The 20,718-nt window shown below is 33.7% G+C and overlaps 1 protein-coding gene and 2 long non-coding RNA genes across 4 annotated transcripts in view; all 3 read right to left on the bottom strand.

The window, feature by feature from the left end:
* The window catches only part of LOC114327433 (glucose dehydrogenase [FAD, quinone]), a 76,953-nt gene that overhangs the window by 2,587 nt on the left and 53,648 nt on the right, over positions 1–20,718 (bottom strand). The window lies entirely within an intron of this gene.
* LOC126882048 (uncharacterized) lies at positions 5,050–7,937 on the bottom strand. The gene is made up of 2 exons (XR_007697102.1): positions 6,697–7,937; positions 5,050–6,156 (listed from the first exon to the last, which is right to left on the bottom strand). It is a non-coding gene; the product is annotated as an uncharacterized LOC126882048 (long non-coding RNA).
* LOC126882047 (uncharacterized) lies at positions 15,264–19,101 on the bottom strand. The gene is made up of 2 exons (XR_007697101.1): positions 18,614–19,101; positions 15,264–18,073 (listed from the first exon to the last, which is right to left on the bottom strand). It is a non-coding gene; the product is annotated as an uncharacterized LOC126882047 (long non-coding RNA).

The following is a 20,718-nucleotide window of genomic DNA, read 5'->3' as shown; positions in this document are numbered from 1 at the left end:
AAATGATACAAAAACGATCAAAGTTTTTATCATTTTCATGTAAAAACGCTCTAAAATGAATATCAACAACAGCTTTGAAACCACCATAGGCGTAGATATATTATTTGTACGTATTCCAAACTTTTGGACATGTGTGTTATTTAGATATGAAAAAACTACCAAAATCCATACTTTAACTGTTGAAATGTGGATCTATCACTACATAATTCGAATACTAGTGATATACAGTGATGAACGCGCTAATAAAAGATGGAAAACATTAAATTGTGAGATAAAAAGAAATGAATCTAATAGAGTTAGGAAATTTAGTGATAAAAACCTGTAAATTTACATTCTATTTATTGTTCCCCAACTTTAGATCTATCGGACGAGTTTGGCAACTGTCACTGTGACAGTGTCAATCTTAATTGACATACTCCTCTGATACGTCTAAAGGTGGGAAACAATAAATAGAATGTAAATGTATAGGTTTTTATCGCTAAATTTCTCACCTCTAGCAGCATCTTTTTTTTATGTCACAACTTAATATGTTTTCCATCTTTTGCGTTATTTTGCCGGTTAGTAGCGAGCTCATCACTGTATGTGCTAAACTTTTATGCACAAAATTAAACTAAATAAAAATAGAAAAGTCCCAGACAAAAATTCACTATTAAAATAATAGTAAACAATTATTTAAATCTGAAACTTTTCTTATTGGAAACCCTTTCTGGTAACATTCTTAATCTCTGACTTTTACAATTTATAAGACAAGAGACGACGAATAAATTAAGCGAAAAGGACTCTACAATATGCAGTCACATTCCGCTTTCAGTCGTCTAGGAAAAAAGGTCCGAAAGAAAGTTCCTAGTACTCAAAATCTGAGTAAAGATAAAAGTGAAAATGAAAGACAGTTTATGTTTCCTTTCGATTCAGAGGCGATACACAATCTCCAGACAGCTGTTTCTGTCTTACGACGTCCTCAGTGGAGCTGCGTGCACACCTCTGAATCAAAACGAAACCAAACTGTCTATATAAGTGGAATTTCAAAAATATGTAGTTTAAAATCCACTCTTAGGACGCTGTAGGGACATCTCTTAAAGAAAAGGGAAAAGTCCCAGATACAAACTTTTCTTATTGGAACCCCTTTCTGGTAACATCTTTAATCTCTGACTTCTAAAATTTATAAGACAAGAGACGACGAATAAAATTTTAATAAAAATAAATCACAAGATTGTTAATGAGATTCTTCAGCCATGTGGTACATCTCAACATAACACTAGAGAATGATTACAACATTCTTGTAACAAAAGATACAACAAATTAAATTTAATGATAACATCCTTGCTGAGAATGATTAATGGTATACAGGGTGTTTCATTAATAATCGTCCATATACACTGGCGACCAAAAAATTTAGGTCACTAGATGAATTATTTGATGCCTCAGATTTCCTAAACCTGTTGTCCGATTTGAATGATTTTTTTAGTATGTTCTAGCGTTATTATTTAAGAATCTTAATGTGTTAATATTGTTGCTAGACAGGTAAATGTCATTTTATACCGGGTGTAACAATCATACTGTCTTTTTCCTTGAAGTTCGGAACACTCTGTGGAATATTATAGCATAGATAAAATATTGAAATTAGAACTAAATTGTAGTCTTAGGCTTTCTTAACATTTTCTTTTTTGATTCATTTGCTTATGTTGGATAATAAAAAAGTTAGGTACTTTAACAACTAGCCATGTTCTTCATCAATACAGGGTGTTCTCAAATAAGGGCGACAAACTTTAAGGGGTAATTCTACATGAAAAAATAATGACCGTTTGCTTTATAAACATATGTCCTTCTCTTCTTTAGGTGCCGTATCTGTATTCAGACGTTGGCCGTCACCATGTTTACAATTTCCTGAAATCTCTCTCTATCGGCTGCTGCGCGAAATAATTCTTCTACTGTGCAGCCACACCATTGTCTAATATTACGCAGCCATGAAAGTTTCTTTCGACCAATCCATCTCTTTCCCTCCACTTTTCCTTGTATTATAAGGCGAAGCAGATGGTATTTAGGTCCTCTAATTATATGGCCGAAGTATTCTGCTTTTCTCCTCTTTATGATGCTTATGAGCAGACGTTCTGAATTCAGCATTTGAAGAACATCTTCATTGGAAGTGTGCGAAACCCACGATATCTTTAGGATTCGTCGATAGCACCAAAATTCGAATGCTTCTATTTTGTTTAGCATTGTGGTTTTTAACGTCCATGTCTCACAACCATACAATAGGATAGTTTAGTTTAAGGTGCTGAAATGTTATGTGTGGTCTATCCTAATGTAAACATATGTCCACAAATGCTTAATTTCCGTGATACGGGATTTTGAATTTTTTCTTAAAAACTGACGGTTTATTTGTTGCTCTAAAACCGATTGAGATATGCAACTGAAATTTGGTAGGTTTTAAGAGGTAGTTATTGCGCATTGTTTGACATGCAATTAAGAATTTTATATTCACCATTGGCGTGCTTACGGGATGTATCTAAAATATTTATACCCGTATGCACGCCAATGGTGAATATAAAATTCTTAATTATATGTCAAACAATGCGCAATATCTACCTTTTAAAACCTACCAAATTTCAGTTGCATATCTCAATCGGTTTTAGAGCAACAAATAAACTGTCAGTTGGTAAGAAAAAATTCAACATCCCGTATCACGGAAATTAGGCATTTGTGGACATATGTTTATAAAGCAAACGGTCATTATTCTTTCATGTAGAATTACCCCTTAAAGTTTGTCGCCTTTATTTAGAAACACCCTGTATTGATGAAGAACGTGGCTAGTTGTTAAAGTACCTAACTTTTTTATTATCCAACATAAGCAAATGAATCAAAAAAGAAAATGTTAAGAAAGCCTAAGGCTACAATTAAGTTCTAATTTCAATATTTTATCTATGCTATAATATTCCACAGAGTGTTCCGAACTTCAAGGAAAAAGACAGTATGATTGTTACACCCGGTATAAAATGACATTTACCTGTCTAGCAACAATATTAACACATTAAGATTCTTAAATAATAACGCTATAACATACTAAAAAAATCATTCAAATCGGACAACAGGTTTAGGAAATCCGAGGCATCAAATAATTCATCTAGTGACCTAAATTTTTTGCTCGCCAGTGTAGTAACTGGAGGAACCTTAGCACAAAATACGAAGATTTGGCCTAAAACACTTAAATAAAATGTGGTTCCTTACTGAGTTACAGGGTGTTTTATCTAAAAATTTAAAAACTATTGTTGCTCAGCATTTTAAAACTATTCGACGTATCCTTTTCATACTTGGCAGGAAGTATAGGTTCTGTACAAACTACTAAACTATGTTAAACAAACGTTTCTGTCTATTACCAGAGGCGTACGACGGGGGAAAGTGAATGGTTGACCCTTTCCAAATTCTACGCCACTGTCGAAATTGCTATTTTAGTTTAATTTTTGGATTCTCGAATACTTTTTATGAAAATTACGGATTCGTAACGATAAAGTCATTAGTTATCGAGATATTTGAAGTTAAAAATGAAACGACACGGTTATTTTGATTAAGGCCATGGGTACATAATTCGCAAATATTTTACGGATATCCCTATTTTTTCTGTCTTTACACGACAAATTACGTGTAGTAAAATTCACACTGGTATGGATATGTAAACATTACTAATTAGAATATCATTCTACTTGAAAATGTCATCATTAACTTAAAGAGATGGCTTTTGAATGTTCTTGGATAATTGTTATTTGTATACAGTAGAACCCCGAATATCCGTGTGCGGATTATCCGTGCTGCGGATTATCCGTGCTGCGGATTATCCTTGCTATGATTTTCTATTATTCAAATTGCATTTTTGAGCTTTTATCAAAATAGCCTCATCGTAAATCACTCGAACTGAAACTCTATATGCCGAGAGGGAGACTCATAATGAAAGATTTATTTTTTTTTTATCTTTTTGTGGTAGATACATAATGTACAGTATTTCTCATGATCATCTTTCAGTGCGTCACAGTTTTTCGATTTCTTTCTAACGCATTAAATTGTATGTGACAAAAAAAAGGCACGTCGGTGATTACATTTCGTCGGTGACATTTTTATAACATTTATTCTAGTTATTCTGGTTGTCGATAGATGGCGCCATAATAAAAAAATAATTTTTGTTAATTAGATAATAAACTATACAAATCAAAGAAAATACCATTTTATAAATGCAAGAAACACATTTGATTTGTTTTTATTCCAAATTGAAAATAAAATGTGACAACTGTCAGATTTAACTAAAATGTCATGTTAGAATAAATATCATAAATGTGTATTATCACGGACTTACCCTTTTTCCTATCATTTGTTACGCACTGAAAATGATCATGAAAAGGACAATATGTGTATACGTAAATATGTATTATGTATAAGAAATATATGTTCGGACATCCGTGCTTTTCAATTATCCGTGCCACGTCCGGTTGTAACCAGAAAGAAGATGATTTTCTGTTGGAGTGAATGCACAGAGAGTGATAAACTCCAACAGAAGTAGGAAAAAGAAGATCTACTTAATGTAGCCAAAGGAACCACAATATGGCTTCTTCGTTGAAGAAGCTGAAGTCTCAAATACTACTTTGCAGTAGTACTTGTATGGAAAGATGCTAAGACGAAGAGTATAGAATTGATATAGGACTGAAGATGAAAATTATGAATAGATAGATGTAACTTGAATAGCTAGCTCAATATGCAGGAGAATGGCCACTTGACACTCAAGGAAGGATTCGGCCAATTTGCACGGCTATTTCTGGCTGGACAATAAATTAAAGGAAATGTCAATGATGGCTAGAAAAGAAGATATTAAGACAATGTTCACAAAGTAGATAGGGTAAATATAATAATATAATGAAATTAGAATAGATTTTTGGGCGCCAGAAGAAGGATAACTGGGTTAACCCTCTTCCAGGTATTCTACGCTGCTATAGAGTATATTAAATTTGTAATAAAAGTATATTAAATGTACAAATATAAAGGAGTAATATGAGAAAAAAAAATATGCACAATAAATATAAATTTATTAAATTTAACTACTAGATGTTCACAATCTCCGAGTTAAGACAAGTAACTAGTTTGTGACTCTAAAATGACAAAAAAAATGATACTAGTGAAAGTCAATTACAAAATTATCACACAAATGTGATCTAAGAATAATCTTAATAAGGTTAGAAAATCTGAAGAAGGGTACCTCTAATACAGAAAGTACAACTTACACCTAGGTTAGTAGAACCTTCACCAACTAATAATTGTACGTTTATAATACGTACACCTTAATTAAATACTACCTGATATGGTAAATAATATATAAATAACTCAATGTGAGTTGGACAGGCACAAGCCTTTATCGAATAAATAAACTTACGGTTGGATACAACAGATCCTTTTCTAACTCGTAGTTTATAATAATAATAGCAAGTGAAACCAGAAACGATTCTGAGGGAATCGAGTCCAGAAGTTTATAGGAATTTAATGAGTTAAAGTTAAAATAAAGTTAATAATTGAAATTTTGAATAATGTCTGAAGTTAATTTTGAAAAATCTAATTCAACCTATACTAAAATAATGAAATGAGTTTAAATAATTATATAAAAATGGAAACCAGCATAAAAATAATCAAAATAGGAGTACCGACTACTATTGTAGGGGAAAATATCTGAGCTCAGAGATCTTTACCTTAGATATTGCAGAGTATTGGGGAACGCTATTAATTAAATATTATGTTGTTAAGGAAAAAATACCATAAAATATAAAACAAGAAAAATGTGTGTGCAATCGAACTATAAAAATGTACTAAATATCACAAAAACAGTCTGTCTTTACTAATAGCACAGTAACTGTTCCCAAACAAACCCCTTTTACACAATCTTCGAGTTGATGTAATGAGCACCCAAGGGTGCTAACTCTCGCTAGCAGCTGTCCTGCTGGAGGTACAGGAGAGGAAGACTGGTAGAAAGCAGCTGAAGGTACTCAAGACTGGTGGAAAGCAGCTGGAGGTACTCAAACGAAAATGTGTGGAAATAATCCAGGCTGGTCGCCTAGTGATTGTTTCTCTCAGTGTGGTCTGGCCTTGGTGTGGTTGTTAGGTGACCTTAAGATTTCATGGTAGGTGCTAAAAAAAACACAGTGTGGTGTTACTACCAATCTCCCAATGTCAAAAAAAAGAAGCAAGAGATACGAGGAAGTGTTTTTATTCCTATGGGAATAAGAAGAAATAGGTCATTAAGTCCAAAAACTTGAATGACTAGACAGCTTGACCTTTTATCAAGTTGTTATCAGATGACCTTGGTCAAATAACACATGTAATTTCCAATTTAAATACAAAATATAATTACTGTGGAACAATATTTTATTATAATATATACACAGGTCTACAGATATATTATACAAGGATAAAATATAGTATGACTAGGCAATGGATACTTATAGGAGATCCGTAGACTTGAAAGGAATATAAAAAATTGAGTTTAAATTAGCTCTATTTTTCAACTGGAAGCACAAATTAACAACGAACATTCAATTATCTCTAGATGAGTTTGATCCATGAAAATAAACCATAAAAACCATGAAAACAGACTATGTGAAACTTAATTAGCAAATGTCAAGGACTTCCAAAATGGCTGAATAAAATAATTAATAAATGTGTATTTACCGGGGCGGAACTCATTGTATATAATATTCTCCAAAATTCTTCAACTTCACTGTTCACTGCTGGATAACTTCACTATAGTATTTATGGTAATCTTTAATACATTTGGAACTTTGAATTATAGGTGAATAATTTCGTTCAAACGACCCCGCTACCTAGACCGTACACTGGAGAACAATGACCCGTTCACGGCCTTCAGTTACCAGCTGAAGTTCTTCGTACCCCTCTCCTAATCATTAACTGTCAACGCGAGGGAACCAAGGTTGCCACGTTTAAATGTGACATCAGTAAGCATTTAACAATTATGTTTTTGCTTTACGTTGTATCTTAATAAACATTGAAAGAAATTAATCCCGAAAATATTTAAATAATATTTTCAATGATTAAATATTATCTTCCCAACAATACTTGATTCTATAAGGGGCGGAACGCCACATTCCCCGTCGACTACGAGAAAAAAAAAATTTAATCGAATATTTTTTTTTTTTTCCAAAGTATTAAACTAAAGTAGTGGTAGTGTATCATTCCCCGCTGATTCGCAAGATTACAAATAATCACAACTAATAATCAAGGGAAGGTAGGATGGTCACTGCAGCAAATAACAGAAATTGCAATATGTGACCCGAAGTCCTAGTAAAAGTGACTGGTTTTTTTTTCTTAAAAGCCAAACAACCTAAAGATGAGACATAATTTATAATGACAAATAAGTGTCGAATTGGCACTAAATCCAAAGTTGAACTATCCATGGACATCAGATTTATAATGGGTATATCCAAGGACGGACAACCAGGCAAAGGTGTGAGCCAATTCGTAGAATAACACAAGTAAATATACTAAAATAAGACCCAATAAATCAATAACTAGAATAAGTGAAGAATCGAACACTCAATCCTAAATTGAACTAGCAATGGACACCAGATTCGTAATAGCATATCCAGAGAAGAACAATCAGGAATATTTATGGAGCAATTCTCACCAATACCAAATAATATAAATACTAAACATACCAAAGGAATGCAAATACAGTAACCAAAATAAATGTGGAATCGGACACTCAATCCAAAGTCGGACTATCAATGGACACCAGATTCACAAAAGCATATCCAATGAAGAACGACCAGGAAGATTTATGGACCAATTCACATCAATACTAAATCATATAAATAAATAAGTGAAGAATCGGACACTTCATCCAAAATCGGACTATCAATGGACACCAGATTCACAAAAGCATATCCAAAGAAGAACGATCAGGAAGGTTTATGGACCAATTCTCACTAATACTAAGTAAATCAACTAAATTAGCTCTACATCTACCCTCATCCGGTAATGTGAGCCTATCTGAACTAAATAATAGCACTAAAGGATGAACTTATATAAGTTCTATGACTCCATGATAAAAAAAAATATGACGAGAATGAGCTACCAATTTTGAATAAAACTGCAGATTCATGCATTCTCGCATACATAGAATTATCCAGGAAATACTCCTGAATCTAAGCAACAACTGATGCCAAAGGTAAGAAGTGGTGATATACAAAAAAAAAATCAATCATTTGTCCAAGCAGGTTAATTACTAACATTCATGACTCTAAGTATCGGGAGAGTCCAAGCATCACTATACTATTATTAACCAAGAGACATAAAATAAACAAACTCATGTGGTAGTATACCTGGAATATTTGGACTAATTACACAAGAGTGGTTAGGACATGCTGCAGACATTCCCTGACCAGAAATATTATGATAGATAAACATCTGTCTACTCTTCAATGAAAGACATAGATTGCGAAATCGGATAGCAATGGCGCCTTGCTGAACTTCGAACCCACGTATTCACCTACTTTGAGCATCAACAGACTAGTGTCTAAGAAGAAATATGAAAGATTCAAGAATTCATAATATATACCTCTAAATTCCAACAAATTCCAGAATTATACTGTGGAGAAAGAAAGGATCTGAATTATTGTAATATCAGTGACAAATGTCAATAGAGTAACCCAATAACAAATTCACGACCACATCTTTCCAATATGGCAAGTCCAATAACATGATATAAAAGGATATATATAAAAAATAATAATAAGTAGATAAACAACTAACCAAAATATGACAACCTAAGATATGGCAGTGTAACATAGTTCCATCTGTATTACCAAGAGTACCTGTATGGGCCTACATATCCAAATGTCTAATAATCAACAACCTTTTTTTTGGTAAGAGGTTCAGTAAGCAAAACTAAAAGTACAAGTGAAGTTTATCAAACTTAGTAATACTACTGGCTGGATTAATACTTGAGAGTATTGATCCCTAATGATTAAAAATGAACTTCATAATACAAAAAAAATGATAACTCATATAAGTAGTATTACGTAATAATTCGGTACCTAGTACTTAAGAAGTGAGAAGTCATTAAACCATGCTGAAGGATGAAACTTGAACTATGGACGTGCACTATCGAGTGATTAAAAAATTAAAACTAATTCTAATCCATAATAAAAACGAACTAAGGGCAACCACAGGAAGGGATTAGCTCAACAACCCTGTTAAGCTAATCTTCTTCCGATGAAGTTGAATCAGCATCGTCCATGGTATTGTCAGGCAATAAATCCTTTACATGAAATTGACCAATTCGCTTATTAGTCGAATTGTCCTTTAATTCATAAATCAAAGGAGATACTACCCTTAATACAGTACATGGAACATATTTCTGGCAAAACTTTGCAGAAATGGCATCACCCTTACTGGATTTGACAAAATTGCGCTTTAAGACCTCGATCACCAACAAAGAATCGCAGATCTCGTTTCCTCAAATTATAGTGCTGCTGGTTGCTTAGGTAAGAAGTTTTTAACTTCTTCCTAATGCCTGAGAAAATATGAGGTAACGTCTGGAGATCATCTAAGCGATGAAGTTTCTCAGATATTTGAGGAAGGTTTTCGGAATTGTCTGAAATTAATCCAAAATAATCACCTGATAACGCAACATTCCTACCAAAATTCAGATATGCTGGGGAGCACTGGGTCACTTCATGGACAGAAGTCCTTATGGCCTGAGCTATGGAATGGATATATTGATCCCAAGCTCGGTGATCCGGGTAGGTATAGGACCTTAGAGCTGTGACAATACTGCGATTTACTCTCTCAGTATGATTTGCTTGTGGATGGTAGGCAGCATTGTAAAAGGTCTTTTGAACCTTATATTTAGCTAAAAGATCTTTAAAGGCCTTTGATACAAACTGAGGACCATTGTCACACGACACAATTTGGGGAACACCATACACCAGAAAGACTTGTTCCTCCAAATATTTTAAAATTGCTGGAGTTGTGGCCTGACGAAGAGGACAAACTAAAGGAAATTTAGTGAAATAATCCACAACTACCAGGCAATAGGTATTACCCTTGTAGCTCCGAGGATACGGTCCAATGAGATCCATTGAGATCATCTGCCAAGGAAAATTGATGTTCCTGAAGGAACCCATAAGTCCCGCTTGTGGTAGGTTACTTGGTTTACAAGTAGCACAAACCATGCATTTAGAAATGTACCTTTTAATAGACTTCCGCATGCCAGGCCAATAATATAATTCGGCAATACGGTGATAAGTCTTATAGAAACCAAAATGACCAGCCGTAACTTCATCATGAAACATATGCAGAATATTTTCCCTATTTGGCGTAGGTACAACAATTTTCCACTCCGACATATTGGATAAGGACTCTATCGGACTTAAGATGTGTTTATACAGAACATTATTCTCTACCTTAAAATCAGGATATTTTTGTGGGTCCTGAGTAACCCTATCAATCATATTCTGATACCACGCATCAGGAGTTAAAGAAGACAGATCTAGAACATTAATATCATGGACAAGTGAAAGAGCATCTGCGACCACTACCCCGTTTGCCTTTCTATGGACAATCTTATATGAATATGCAGCCAGTTTGCATATCCATCGAGAAAGCCTCTGAGAAGGGTTTTTCATACTATGAAGCCATACCAAGGAACTATGGTCAGTAATTATAGTGAAATTACGACCTTCCAGATAATAACGGAATGCTTCTAACCCATGGATGATAGCTAAAAGTTCTTTCTCTGTAGTTGAATAGTTTTTCTGGGCCTTATTCAACTTCTTACTAGTATACGCTATGGGGTGTTCAGAGCCATCTTTCAACTGAAATAATACGCCACCAGAAGCGGTATTAGAGCAATCTGTCATCAGATAAAAGTGCTCATCAAAATTAGGTGACATCATGACCGGAGCGCTCGTTAAAGCATCTTTAACGCGCCTAAAAGCTTCATCGGCCTCAGGAGTCCAAGTAATGGTCTGTCCCTTTTTCCTGTTCTTCAAAAGATCAGTAAGAGGTGACAACAAGGTAGAGTAGGACGGTACAAACCGGCGATAATAGCCACACATTCCCAATATCCTACGGACTTGGGTGGTGGTCTTAGGTATAGGAAAATTTTTGATAGCAACTATTTTCTCAGGATCAGTCCTTAGCCCCTGGTTATCCACAACATAACCCAAGAACTTAAGACTAGGTCGACAAAACTGACATTTATCCAGATTGACCGTTAGATTAGCTTCCTTAAGACGTAAAAATAACTTATCTAAAATTTCCATATGAAGGGAAAAATCAGGAGTGACAACCAAAATATCGTCCAAATAATAGAAAACATAGGGCTCTAACTGTGGACCAATGACTAAATCCATCAGACGACACATTGTCTGAGGAGCAGAAACAAGACCGAAAGGCATGGTGACAAACTGGAATAATCCTTTACCACTGACAGCAAAAGCAGTATATTTCTTGCTCTCTTCACTCAGTGGGATCTGTAAAAAGGCCTTAGACAAATCAATCGAAGAGATGTATTTGGCATTCTGAAGTTTGCTCAAAATCACGTCGATTCGGGGAATTGGATAAGCATCCCTGTTAGTGGTGATACTGTTTAGTTTTCGACCATCAAAGCAGATCCTGAAGGATCCATCCTTCTTCTTTGTTAACCAGAGTGGGGAACAATAGGACGACGTTGAATGTTCTATGATATTTAAAGCAAGCATCGAATCTACTTCTTTTTCTAAATCTGCCTGCCAGGCTTGAGGTATAGGATACTGATATAATCTGAACGGAGTAGGATTTCCCACCTCAATAGTGTGAGATATTAAAGACGTACGACCTAGTTTGTCTTTTGAAGAAAGAGTAGTAAATTTAGAGATCATGCTCTCTAATTGCCTTTGTTCAGAGCTAGATAAACTAGAAAAATCATGGATAGCACTAAGGGTAGATAAATTAAATCCAGATATGGAAAAAGAAAAATCAGAACAACTTAAGGTGCTATTGAAAGCATTGAAAAAGTCCATACCTAGAATTATAGAATTCTGCACGGAAGGAATAACATAAAATGTAATTTCTCTACATAAATCTGCCACAGTGATTTCAATTTGGAGTTTGCCCGTAATGGACTGAACTGTACCATCTGCAGTAGATACTTGCAAGGATGAAATGGGCATAATGGGAATACTAGAACTTTTCAATAAGTTTAATGAATGTGCCCCTATCAGTGAAATATTAGAGCCACTATCTAACAAAGCTAAACACGATTGTCCTAAAATTTGAATAGGAAGATATGGCCTATTATCATTTTGTTTCCTAACTAATAATGAATTAATATCCAGATCTAAAGTATTTGGTTGTCTAGAACCGTTATATGGACCTAACCTAGACGTATCATCATCATTAACAAAACTAGAATCTAATACAGATAATGGAACTACATCACTATCACAATTATTATTGTTACGTTGAACACTACCAATCAAAGAAGAATTTGTAAATGAACATCTGTGATCATTTGAATCAAGCGAATCTAACGTATCATCTATAGAAATTAATTTCTGGTTTAATTTTGTTTTGTGGTGTGTGCTGTTTTCTTGAACGACACCCCTTTCCCTTTTCGTGAAGATGGGTTTGGGTTGCTGGATGTGCTTGGTCCAGCAGTTTCGTTTGACGATGGGGTTGGATTCCCTGATTGGGTGTTGGACGGAGAAACGTTCAGGGGACGGACCTCCGAAGTCTCGTTTCCCGAACACTTCGAACAGTTTCTTTTAAGGGTGTTCTCTCTGCCACAACCATGGCAGAAAATACGATTTTGAGGAATCTCACAATTGTAAAACGGGTGACCTGGCTGATCACAATTCCAACAGACAAGAGAACTAACAACCGAAACATTATGATCATGGCCCTTATTTGGCCAAGAACGTTGCCTAAAGGAAGTTGGCTGAGAAGAAGAGTTAGAAGAGGATCGAGATGTGGATGGAGGTTGAGAAGACCAGGACAAAGTTTCCTCCAAACGTTTGCACTTTATAGTAAGGTCATCAATGTTCTGAATGTCCATAAGAGCTAATTGTTGATGATAAAAGGGTAATAGACATTTAAGGATGATTTTAATTTTAGCTAAATCTGACAAAGGAGTGTCTAAACGACTACACATACCTAATATATTATTAATAAACATAGTAACGGATTCCCCAGGTTTCTGCTTATGATTCTTAATTTGATCTAGTAGGTCGTCCTGGAACGAGTACGGAAGAAAATCTGACTTCAACTTTTTAATCAGATCAGACCAACAAGAAAAATTACCCCTATTATTCCTAAACCAGGTAAAAGCTGTCCCGGTGAACAGTTCAGCAGATGCAGCAAACAAATCCTCTTCAGAAACACCTCTAGATACTCGAAGACATTCAACCCTTTCCAAAAATGACATCACATCAGTGTGCTGTTTTTCACCTGAAAAGGAAATACCCCATTTGTGTATTTGCACAGGTTTGGAGTAAGTGAAACTAGATACATTGACTGGAGCATTAGGAGTAGAGGTAGCTATGGGGTTAACTCTAGAATCAAGTTCACCCTCTAGTGTTAATATTCTAAGAGAAACAGATTTCTTGAAAGGTTCCTGTTCTTCTGTAGGACAGTGTAACAAGTGTACACGGGCAGAAATATGGCCTAGACGAGATGTTAATCGCGCATACTCTGTATCCTTTACAGTTCCCCTAAACTTTTCAATTTTTTTAGACAAGCTGTCCAATGTGTCAGTGATTCCTTTCTGTTGTTCCTCAAAAGGAATGGATACAGCTGAAATTTGGAGAAAACTCCTATTGCCTTCTTCTTGTTTCAAAGCACCTCTCAGAAGATTGCGTTTTTTATCAACAGTTGTCGACTCCTCGGGCATTATGTCCCTAATCTTTAATTCATAATCCAATTCATCCACCAGAAGATGTTCAGCTTTAAAAGCACACATGATGAGAACAAAATTATTGACAAATAGTCCAAAGAACAGAAGTATGAAAGATACCTAAGTTTGCACGCAAAATATATATAATATATACCGAGAAAATATTAGCAACACACCAACAAAATCAAAATGGCCAGCAAAAAAAAAAAATATATATATATATATAATGCAGTATATAATCAAATAATAAGATCAAATAAATATATAAGATCAAATAAATGGATAAATAATCCAATAAACAATGTATACTCAAGTAAACCTACTACCTAAATACTGGAAGTAAATTTTTATTTATATGTAACTTACCACCACTCTAGAAAAAAAATATATATATCTAATAATAATAATCAACACTTAGTTGTACCTCCAACTATACCACTATTGACTGAAGAAATAAAATTACGTTATATGAATTATATTATTAATAGCAATATTAAATATAAGTTCCCAATAAAAATTCAAATTTAACCCAGAATGTAAGTTGCACAAACCTATACTATAATGAGGTCCCAAAATATAAACAAAAATCAAAACAGCGTATAAGAATACCTGATATGTATCAGAAATTAAGAATAAAATAAATAAGTAACAAGATGTGTATAGAGATACCAAACGGAAATAACAAAGAAACTTGAGATAAAAAGAGAAGAATTGACCTAAATGAATACTGTCTCAGACCAAAAATAAGGCCACCACGTTGGGAAGCCGATGTAACCAGAAAGAAGATGATTTTCTGTTGGAGTGAATGCACAGAGAGTGATAAACTCCAACAGAAGTAGGAAAAAGAAGATCTACTTAATGTAGCCAAAGGAACCACAATATGGCTTCTGCGTTGAAGAAGCTGAAGTCTCAAATACTACTTTGCAGTAGTACTTGTATGGAAAGATGCTAAGACGAAGAGTATAGAATTGATATAGGACTGAAGATGAAAATTATGAATAGATAGATGTAACTTGAATAGCTAGCTCAATATGCAGGAGAATGGCCACTTGACACTCAAGGAAGGATTCGGCCAATTTGCACGGCTATTTCTGGCTGGACAATAAATTAAAGGAAATGTCAATGATGGCTAGAAAAGAAGATATTAAGACAATGTTCACAAAGTAGATAGGGTAAATATAATAATATAATGAAATTAGAATAGATTTTTGGGCGCCAGAAGAAGGATAACTGGGTTAACCCTCTTCCAGGTATTCTACGCTGCTATAGAGTATATTAAATTTGTAATAAAAGTATATTAAATGTACAAATATAAAGGAGTAATATGAGAAAAAAAAATATGCACAATAAATATAAATTTATTAAATTTAACTACTAGATGTTCACAATCTCCGAGTTAAGACAAGTAACTAGTTTGTGACTCTAAAATGACAAAAAAAATGATACTAGTGAAAGTCAATTACAAAATTATCACACAAATGTGATCTAAGAATAATCTTAATAAGGTTAGAAAATCTGAAGAAGGGTACCTCTAATACAGAAAGTACAACTTACACCTAGGTTAGTAGAACCTTCACCAACTAATAATTGTACGTTTATAATACGTACACCTTAATTAAATACTACCTGATATGGTAAATAATATATAAATAACTCAATGTGAGTTGGACAGGCACAAGCCTTTATCGAATAAATAAACTTACGGTTGGATACAACAGATCCTTTTCTAACTCGTAGTTTATAATAATAATAGCAAGTGAAACCAGAAACGATTCTGAGGGAATCGAGTCCAGAAGTTTATAGGAATTTAATGAGTTAAAGTTAAAATAAAGTTAATAATTGAAATTTTGAATAATGTCTGAAGTTAATTTTGAAAAATCTAATTCAACCTATACTAAAATAATGAAATGAGTTTAAATAATTATATAAAAATGGAAACCAGCATAAAAATAATCAAAATAGGAGTACCGACTACTATTGTAGGGGAAAATATCTGAGCTCAGAGATCTTTACCTTAGATATTGCAGAGTATTGGGGAACGCTATTAATTAAATATTATGTTGTTAAGGAAAAAATACCATAAAATATAAAACAAGAAAAATGTGTGTGCAATCGAACTATAAAAATGTACTAAATATCACAAAAACAGTCTGTCTTTACTAATAGCACAGTAACTGTTCCCAAACAAACCCCTTTTACACAATCTTCGAGTTGATGTAATGAGCACCCAAGGGTGCTAACTCTCGCTAGCAGCTGTCCTGCTGGAGGTACAGGAGAGGAAGACTGGTAGAAAGCAGCTGAAGGTACTCAAGACTGGTGGAAAGCAGCTGGAGGTACTCAAACGAAAATGTGTGGAAATAATCCAGGCTGGTCGCCTAGTGATTGTTTCTCTCAGTGTGGTCTGGCCTTGGTGTGGTTGTTAGGTGACCTTAAGATTTCATGGTAGGTGCTAAAAAAAACACAGTGTGGTGTTACTACCAATCTCCCAATGTCAAAAAAAAGAAGCAAGAGATACGAGGAAGTGTTTTTATTCCTATGGGAATAAGAAGAAATAGGTCATTAAGTCCAAAAACTTGAATGACTAGACAGCTTGACCTTTTATCAAGTTGTTATCAGATGACCTTGGTCAAATAACACATGTAATTTCCAATTTAAATACAAAATATAATTACTGTGGAACAATATTTTATTATAATATATACACAGGTCTACAGATATATTATACAAGGATAAAATATAGTATGACTAGGCAATGGATACTTATAGGAGATCCGTAGACTTGAAAGGAATATAAAAAATTGAGTTTAAATTAGCTCTATTTTTCAACTGGAAGCACAAATTAACAACGAACATTCAATTATCTCTAGATGAGTTTGATCCATGAAAATAAACCATAAAAACCATGAAAACAGACTATGTGAAACTTAATTAGCAAATGTCAAGGACTTCCAAAATGGCTGAATAAAATAATTAATAAATGTGTATTTACCGGGGCGGAACTCATTGTATATAATATTCTCCAAAATTCTTCAACTTCACTGTTCACTGCTGGATAACTTCACTATAGTATTTATGGTAATCTTTAATACATTTGGAACTTTGAATTATAGGTGAATAATTTCGTTCAAACGACCCCGCTACCTAGACCGTACACTGGAGAACAATGACCCGTTCACGGCCTTCAGTTACCAGCTGAAGTTCTTCGTACCCCTCTCCTAATCATTAACTGTCAACGCGAGGGAACCAAGGTTGCCACGTTTAAATGTGACATCAGTAAGCATTTAACAATTATGTTTTTGCTTTACGTTGTATCTTAATAAACATTGAAAGAAATTAATCCCGAAAATATTTAAATAATATTTTCAATGATTAAATATTATCTTCCCAACAATACTTGATTCTATAAGGGGCGGAACGCCACATTCTTTTCTAACTCGTAGTTTATAATAATAATAGCAAGTGAAACCAGAAACGATTCTGAGGGAATCGAGTCCAGAAGTTTATAGGAATTTAATGAGTTAAAGTTAAAATAAAGTTAATAATTGAAATTTTGAATAATGTCTGAAGTTAATTTTGAAAAATCTAATTCAACCTATACTAAAATAATGAAATGAGTTTAAATAATTATATAAAAATGGAAACCAGCATAAAAATAATCAAAATAGGAGTACCGACTACTATTGTAGGGGAAAATATCTGAGCTCAGAGATCTTTACCTTAGATATTGCAGAGTATTGGGGAACGCTATTAATTAAATATTATGTTGTTAAGGAAAAAATACCATAAAATATAAAACAAGAAAAATGTGTGTGCAATCGAACTATAAAAATGTACTAAATATCACAAAAACAGTCTGTCTTTACTAATAGCACAGTAACTGTTCCCAAACAAACCCCTTTTACACAATCTTCGAGTTGATGTAATGAGCACCCAAGGGTGCTAACTCTCGCTAGCAGCTGTCCTGCTGGAGGTACAGGAGAGGAAGACTGGTAGAAAGCAGCTGAAGGTACTCAAGACTGGTGGAAAGCAGCTGGAGGTACTCAAACGAAAATGTGTGGAAATAATCCAGGCTGGTCGCCTAGTGATTGTTTCTCTCAGTGTGGTCTGGCCTTGGTGTGGTTGTTAGGTGACCTTAAGATTTCATGGTAGGTGCTAAAAAAAACACAGTGTGGTGTTACTACCAATCTCCCAATGTCAAAAAAAAGAAGCAAGAGATACGAGGAAGTGTTTTTATTCCTATGGGAATAAGAAGAAATAGGTCATTAAGTCCAAAAACTTGAATGACTAGACAGCTTGACCTTTTATCAAGTTGTTATCAGATGACCTTGGTCAAATAACACATGTAATTTCCAATTTAAATACAAAATATAATTACTGTGGAACAATATTTTATTATAATATATACACAGGTCTACAGATATATTATACAAGGATAAAATATAGTATGACTAGGCAATGGATACTTATAGGAGATCCGTAGACTTGAAAGGAATATAAAAAATTGAGTTTAAATTAGCTCTATTTTTCAACTGGAAGCACAAATTAACAACGAACATTCAATTATCTCTAGATGAGTTTGATCCATGAAAATAAACCATAAAAACCATGAAAACAGACTATGTGAAACTTAATTAGCAAATGTCAAGGACTTCCAAAATGGCTGAATAAAATAATTAATAAATGTGTATTTACCGGGGCGGAACTCATTGTATATAATATTCTCCAAAATTCTTCAACTTCACTGTTCACTGCTGGATAACTTCACTATAGTATTTATGGTAATCTTTAATACATTTGGAACTTTGAATTATAGGTGAATAATTTCGTTCAAACGACCCCGCTACCTAGACCGTACACTGGAGAACAATGACCCGTTCACGGCCTTCAGTTACCAGCTGAAGTTCTTCGTACCCCTCTCCTAATCATTAACTGTCAACGCGAGGGAACCAAGGTTGCCACGTTTAAATGTGACATCAGTAAGCATTTAACAATTATGTTTTTGCTTTACGTTGTATCTTAATAAACATTGAAAGAAATTAATCCCGAAAATATTTAAATAATATTTTCAATGATTAAATATTATCTTCCCAACAATACTTGATTCTATAAGGGGCGGAACGCCACACGGTCCCGAGGAGCACGGATAATCGGGGTTCCACTGTAATTGCAAATTATTAATTTAGTTAATAAATGTGATAATTTTTTCACTAACTATGTATTCAGTGATTGTAATAATTTATATGTATAGTCCTTTTCATGACCATTTTTCAGTGCGTAACAGTTTTTCGATTTCTCTCTAACGCATTAAATTGTATGTGACAGAAAAAAGGCACGTCGGTGATTACTCTGGTAATTATTCTAGTTCGGTGATTATTCTAGTTGTCGATAGATGGCGCCATAATCAAAAAAGAATTATTTATTAAATAAAATAATAATATTATCAATATAATCTGTACAATTTATAAGACTATACAAATCAAAGAAAATACCATTTTATAAATGCAATAGACACAATTGATTTGTTTTTATTCCAAATTGAAAATAAAATGTGACAACTGTCAGATTTAACTAAAATGTCATGTTAGAATAAATGTCATAAATGTGTCTTATCACGGACTTACCTTTTTTTCTATAATTTGTGACGCACTGAAAAATGGTCATGAAAAGGAGAATACAACAAAAACTAATACTCAATCGAGAAAAGAGGAAAAGTGTTAAAGTGATTTTTTAATAATATATTGTTACTATGGAACGCTTACAATTTTGAACATCTTTAACAACAAAATACTTGGATCACAGAATATATCTTAATGTATTCTCTGCTTGGATCTTCCACAAATAATACACAATAAATAACTTTTTATTAAGTTCACGTCTTAAATCAATTATTTATCAAATACACTATATATCAATATTATTTAATCAACAACTCAAAATATTCCCGATGCCATGTCAAATATTTAAAATTCTCACTGATTATCAATGTCTGACTGACAATATGCTGACAATATTCTATTCGACTGAGTGCGTTGTAAGACAAAGATAGATATGGAAAATATTACCACGGACATGGTGTCCATTTTTTTCGAATCCTGAAAAAACTAATAAATACATTGAAAAAGTTTAAACGCAGAATGAAAGACTAAATTATTACCGAGGGCCGAAAGTCCCTTAGAATAAATAAAAAGTTTATTTTAAATGAGATATTTGAAATTAAAAATCACACTAAATTTTGTCTTAGTTTTTCACTTCTGTAACTTATTAAAATAAACATTACAGAAGTTCTCAGGGACTTTCGGCCCTCACTAATAACGTAATCTTTCATTCTGCGTTTAAATTTTTCAAAAATACTTATTAGTTTTCTCAGGATTCGAAAAAAATGAATGATTTGAATAGCATTGCAGCCGAAAATACGTACCCATCCTCTTAATGTATTGTATCGCTTCATTGTTAGTTTCAAATATCTAGAAAACTAATAATTTTATTGTTACGAATGAAGAGTATCTTATTTACGTAAAAAGTATTGAAAAATCAAAAAATTACACTAAAATAGCAATTTCGTCAATGGCGTAGAGTTTGGGAAGGGTCAACCAGCCACTATCCCCTGTCGTACGCCGCTGGTAGTAGCTAGAAACGTTTATTTATCTTAATTTAGTAGGGCGAACAGTACCTACACTTTCTGCTAAGTATGATAAGTATGATAAGGATAAAGTACTGGGTACAAATAATTTTTAAATTTTAATCATATGAATCATATCATAAATTAATCAAAATAACTGTGCCGTTTCATATTTAAC

Source organism: Diabrotica virgifera, chromosome 3, assembly GCF_917563875.1.
Source record: "Diabrotica virgifera virgifera chromosome 3, PGI_DIABVI_V3a".
Taxonomy (NCBI): Eukaryota; Metazoa; Arthropoda; class Insecta; order Coleoptera; family Chrysomelidae; genus Diabrotica; species Diabrotica virgifera.
The sequence above is the reverse complement of the archived record's forward strand: the minus strand, read 5'-3'. Positions and strand labels throughout refer to the sequence as shown.